We start from the raw sequence: 6,430 nt of genomic DNA, 5'->3' as shown, positions 1-6,430 counted from the left end.
GGGGCTCTCAGGCAAAGATATGGGAGCAGGAATAACAGTTCTATACTAGGGAAATGAAAAATACCAATGCAACAGTGCAAGCAAAGGCCAGGCAGAGTGAGAGCAGCCCTGGCACGCTGTGGGTCAGGCTGGGGGCACAGCCCCATCCCAGGGGGGCTCAGCCCTCCTGCAGTGCCAGCTGTGGCTCTGCTGCAGCAGGATCCTGCACAAGGGGGGAGTTTTCCTCTGCAGCTGCAGGGCTGCTGGAGATGGGCCTGCTCTCCCTCTGGGAATGCAGGGCAGGAGAAAGCTGCTCCTCTGGGAATGCAGGGGGCAAAGGCTGCTGTGCTGCTCCAGGCTCAGATTGTATCCAGGTAGGAATGCTTGGCTCCTGCCCTGGGCGCAGCATCTCCCCATGGGATGATGGAATTGGATCAGCCCTGCAGGGACACTCAGTGGCCATGGACAGCAGAGATCTGCTGGAGGGAGGATGGGCTGTGGGAGAGAGAAAGAAAACTGTTGTTGCAGTGTGTTGCAATTTCCTGTTTTAGACTTCCCAGTCCTTTCCCAGGTAGCAATAGCTTCTCCCTTCCCCTCCCCTTGCCTCTTCCTAAGTGATGTCCATCAAGCTTAACATTCCAGCAAGGGCTTTGTGTGATTGGCAGAAGTTCAATAGAAGCTTCTCAGCCCTGGGGTCACTGGCCTGAGTGTCATTGTCCCCTGAGACTCACCTTCTCCCACCTGGTTGGTGGCTCACCTATCCTCTCCCTTCCCCCTCCCCCTGGGCTTAAAAGGACCTGGGACCATGCAGCTGGGATTCTACTGTGGCTGTACCAAGATTCAGAGATCTGAGACCCTGGAATAAAGCTCTGGATTAAACCCTGCGGTAGAATCCTCTCCTTTTCTCTTCACCTAGCCTGAGGATTTTCACCAGAGGTAAACCTGAGTTCTTACCAGCCTGGACTTGTTCTCAGTGTAGCTGCAACATCCAGCCAGCCAGAGGGATCTCTGTGGTGAAATACCACAGCTGCTGCCTCTGGTCAAGCAGTGAGGGCCAGATGAGCCCAGGCACGTTCCATCTGGTAATATTGGGATTTTATTCTAATGAACTGCCCCATGAACAGCAGAGAACTGCCCAGCTCTGACAGGGGGGGACAGAACACACAGCCCCATTTCCCACTGAGACACTCTGGTTTGCTTTTCTGTTCTCCAGTTTTAAGTCCAGGTCCTCACCTGTAGATAACCAAGGAAATCATTGAGGTGGAATGATGGAATCATTGGTGGAATCACCAAACTCATGGAATGGTTTGGGATGGGAGGGACCTAAATCCCACCCAGAGCCACCCCTGCCCTGGCAGGGACACCTCCCCCTGTGCCAGGTGCTCCAGCCCCAATGTCCAGCCTGGCCTTGGGCACTGCCAGGGATCCAGGGGCAGCCCCAGCTGCTCTGGCAGCTCCAGCCCAGCCCCTGCCCACCCTGCCAGGGAACAATTCCCAATTCCCAAGATCCCATCCAGCCCTGCCCTCTGGCACTGGCAGCCATTCCCTGGCTCCTGTCCCTCCATCCTTGTCCCCAGTCCCTCTCCCAAGTCCAGGGAGGGTTCTCCAGCTCCTGGCAGCTGCCCAATCCCCCTCCCACCGTTCCCCTGGCCCCAGGGGGAATGGCAGGCAGGATCCCATGGGAATGGCTTCTGCAGCCCTGGGGCTGTCCTGGGAGTTGTCCGTGGTCCCCCGGGGTGTCCCATGGTCCCTGCCCTCAGTGGGTGAGTGACAGGAGCCCTCAGGGAGGTGCTGGTCAGGCCTGAGCAGCTCCATCTCCAGATCCCGATGGGTGAACAGCTCCAGGCAGACAAAGCCCTCCCTGGAGAGGGGCAGGCAGGGCTGGAGACATGGGAGGGTTATTTTATTTACTTTTAAATTTTTAATTTTATTTTTTAACTTTTATTACTTTATTTACTTTTACTTTCATTTATTTTATTATTTTTATTTACTTATTCTATTATTTCGTTATTTGGGGAATAATGATAATGATAATAATAGTAGTAATAATAATAATAATAATAATAATAATAATAATAATAATAATAATAATATTTTAGGGGTTTTTTTAGTGCCATGAATGACCCTGGACATGCCACAATGGGAGCCTCGTGCCCAGCCTGAGCCCCTTCCTCTGCCCTTGGCTGGGGAGGGGCTGCCCCACACATGTAGGGTTTAATTAGAGCCTATTTAATTATGATCTCAAGGGTTTATGGGTTTGTTGGGATCCAAGTGCCAGAGGGGAGAGAGACTCTTGGGGCTGATCTGAGACAGCAATCCTGAGCCTTACCAAGTCCTGCTTCTTTAAAGCAACCAAAAAAGGGTTTTGTTCCTAATTCCCACCCCAGGAGCCAGCAGGGAGCTGAGGGAGGGGCATCATTCCTCCCCTGCCCTGAGTCCTGGGCAGTCCTGGGGCTCCTGGTGCCAGGCAGTGGGGGCTGGATGGATCCACACCCCGCCCTGGGGTCCCTGGGTGTCCCCTGGGTGTCACCCCCTGTGCCCAGACCCCCCCATGGCCTGGGCTCGAGGGACACGGAGCCGTGACCCAGATCGGGAAATGATCCGGATTAAGGGCAAATCCCTGAGCAGAGGGATGGAGAGATGGACCTGGATGGACAGAGCCAGGCCTGGATGGACAGGGCCTGACCAGGATGGACAGAGCCAAATCTGGATGGAGAGATACAGGGCTGGATGGACAGAGCCTGACCTGGATGGACAGAACCACACCCTGGATGGACAGAGCCAGATCAGGATGGACAGAGCCTGACCTGGAGGGACAGAGCTGGGCCTGGATGGACAGGACCAGATCAGGGTGGACAGAGCCAAGGCTGGACAGACAGAGCCTGACCTAGATGGACAGGACCAGATCTGGATGGACAGAACCACACCCTGGATGGACAGAACCAGATCAGGACGGACAGAACCACACCCTGGATGGACAGGGCCAGATCAGGATGGACAGAACCACACCCTGGATGGACAGAGCCTGCCCAGGATGGACAGAACCACACTCTGGATGGACAGGCCAGGGCTGGGCAGTTCTGTGGGCACTCCCTGCCCATGCCCAGCTGCCCCAGCCCCGGTCCCTGTGCCCATCCCAGCGCCGTGACCCTTCCCCAGTGCCCAGGAGTTAAATCATCCTTTCTAAAGGGGCAATAACCACCCTGTGTGCCTGGTGGGCAGTGAGGAGGGAGCCAGGGGAGGCAGCTCAAGGTTTCAGTGCTCGTTGCAGTCAGGGCTGGCAATGCCCACCCCTGGGTCCATGTCCCAGCCCCTGGCAGAGAGGGAAGCTGCTCTGGGAGAAGCTGGAACCCACCTTGGAGGGCTGGCACCGACCACCCCAGAGGTGCCAGGGCCAGCGTGGCCACCACTGCCACCACCCCTGGGGACAGGAGAATGCCCTGTGCTGGGCAGCAGAGAATCCAGGGGGATTTGGGGCCAGTCCCCCTCATTCCTGCTGGTTCCCAGCAGCATCCAGGGGGATTTGGGGCCAGTCCCCCCCGTTCCCACTGGTCCCAGATGCAGCCAGGGCAGCCCAGGGCTCTCCTGGCTCCCATCCCACAGAGGATCCAAGCCAGCCCTGGGCCATGGCAGCAGCAAAGCATCGAGCTTCATCTGAGTGCAGAGAAAATTGTTTCCTTAACCAGGTTTATTCCTTCGAGGGAGGTATTTGCTTGAGAGATTTCCACTGGAAATTAAATCTTTCCTGGGATCCGGATAAACAGCCCCAATTCCACGGAGCTGGGCTGGCAGGGGGGGCTGATCCCCGGCTGGGGGGGCTGGAAGTGACCCCGAGGTGGCTCTGGGGAGTGTCCCCATCCCTGTCCCCATCCCCATCCCGGTCCTTGACCCTTTGGCAATGCCAGCACCCCCAAGAGCTCCCGGGGGGAGGTGGAGGCAGCGCCCAGAGCTCCGGGGATGCAGCGGGATGGATCCAGCACCCCGCTCTGGGGTCAGTGGGGACATCCCGGGACATCCCGGGACATCCCGGCTCAGCCAAAGGCGGCTCCGGCCCTGCCCCGCCCCCTCTCGTTCCTTCCTGTCCTTCCTGCAGCTTTTCCCTCCCTTTCCCCACCTTTTCCCCCTGCTGCTCCCTAATGAATTCAGAGAGTTCCAGCGCTGGTTTCTGAGAGAATGGAAAACAATTATTTGCTCTGGTGGGGAATAGATGCTGTTTAGTCTGCGTTTAATGGAAAGCTAATTAAATTACATGAGCAAGTGAAGAGAAATTTTTTGTTAATTATGAATTTTGCGAGCTACAAAGGCGAAATGATGATGATGGATCCTGTGATGTGCTGCCCTTCTCCCCAGCACAGAGATAAGATAACAACAGAGAAGGAATGGTGGGAACTCATTTTAACTCATCCATCAATTCTCCAACAGCCGCCTGAGCCCGATCCATTACCTGGGATCCACAGAGCTGATGGTGACTGGCAGCTGGGGGCTAATTATCGTCAAGCTGGGGAAAGGTTGCTTAAATAAATGTGTGCTTCCTCCTGGAGGTGACTGGAGAAGTCACAGACTCACAGAATCCCAGAGTGGTTTGGTTGTAGGGATGTGAAGCTCATCCCATTTCTCTCCTGCCCACCATCCCAGGGTGCTCCCTGTCCAGCCTGGGGCTGGGCTGGGCCTGAGCCCAGGGATGGGGCAGCCCTGATCCTGGGCTTGGGACATCCCTGGAGTCAGGGCTAGAGCAGCCTTGAGCCCAGGGATGGAATATCCTTGACCCCAGGGCCAGATGTCCCTGACCCGAGGGCTGGAGCACCCTTGACCCCACAACCAGGCCCTCTCTGACCCCAGCAATGGAGCATCCCTTACCCAGGGCCCCTCTGACCCCAGGGGTGCAGCATTCCTGATCCTGAGTCTGGGACATCCCTAACTCAGGGCTGGAGCATCCTTGACCCCAGGACTGGGACATCCTCATCCCAGACCTGGGACATCCCTGGGATCCATGGCTGGAATGTCACTGACCCCACAGATGGAGTGTTCTTGACCCCACAACCACGGCCTCAGTGACCCCAGGGATGGAGAATTCCTCATCCTGAGTCTGGGACATCCCTGGATCCAGGTCTTGAGCATCCCTGAGCCCAAGACTGGGACATTAATGGCTCCAGGGATGGAACATTCCTGACCTGACCCTGGAACATCCCAGGAGTCAGGGCTGGAGCATTGTGACCCCAGGACTGGGACATCCTTGATCCCAAACCTGGGACATACCTGGTATCCAGGGCTGGAGTGTCCCTGCCCCCAGGGCTGGAGCACTCCTGACCCCCAGGCTGGGCTGTCCTTAACCCCAGGGCTGACCCTGACCCCAGACTGGGCTGTCCTTTACGCCAGGGCTGGATCATCCCCTGGGAGTGTGATGTCCCTGTCCCCAGGCCGCTCCAGCCCTGCCCAAACAGACAAAAAACTGACTTTGGTGTAAAAATATCAGTTTAGTGAAAAAACCTGATGTCTCTGCGTTCTGTTTATACCCCTGGCAGGGAGAGCTCTCTCTGGCAGAAAGATACAGATGGTTTTTGACTTCAAACACTCGGGTTTAGTGGAAAGAGAGCATTTTGTGTACCTGGGGAAGCAATCCCATCTGGCTGCTCCTGCCCTGGGGGTGCAGAGCTCAGCTGGGTCAGATCCAGCCCCTGCCAGAGCCAGGTGGCCATGGGGGACAGGGGACATCCCTGTCACCCCACCACGGCATGTGGGGTGGCAGAGAAGTGGAGTCTCAGCCTTGATGGGGTCGTTCCTCCCCCTTCTCCATCCCACAGGGGATTTGGGATGAGGCTCTGACCCCTCCCCAGGGGTGTTGGGGAAACTGAGGCACAACAGGGCTTGGTGGGAGCACGACTGGGGATCACAGCACCGATCCTGATGGCTGCCTCCCATTCCCCATCCCCCCTGTTAATTACAGGACCCTTTTTGGATCTCCTCCTGATATTTTCTCTGTGATTTTGGCCGCTGGGGCTTTGTCTTGCACATAAACCCCAGGGTGGGGGTGTGGAGTGGCAGGTTCTGAGCAGAGCAAAGCACAAAGCCCTGGGCTCATTTCCCACCCTCTCCTGGATGAAGTTGTCTCCTCTCCTTCCAAGGAAGCTCCATGACAGGGTTTATTGACCTTTTTTTAATCTAAAATTGATTCTTTGCAAAACTCCACTGCTCAGGAGCCAGGCGGGATCTCGGTGCCATTGGGTGGGAATTTATGATTTTCCATCAGAGTATTTTGCCTTTCCCTGGTGTTTTTGGGAGCTGCAGGAGGGTTGAGCTGGGCAGATTTTCCTGATCATGGCCAAGGAGATGCTGAGGGGTGCTTTGGTCCTTATCATTTTTGGCCTGTGAGGTGATCCCAACCCCTCTGCTCCAAATTTCTGCTGTGTTTAAATCCCAGAGGAGCCCAAAAGCTGAATCCTGGAGTTGTGGC

Source organism: Fringilla coelebs (genome assembly GCF_963513975.1).
Source record: "Fringilla coelebs genome assembly, chromosome: 28".
NCBI classification, from domain to species: domain Eukaryota; kingdom Metazoa; phylum Chordata; class Aves; order Passeriformes; family Fringillidae; genus Fringilla; species Fringilla coelebs.
Note: the sequence above shows the minus strand (reverse complement) of the source record.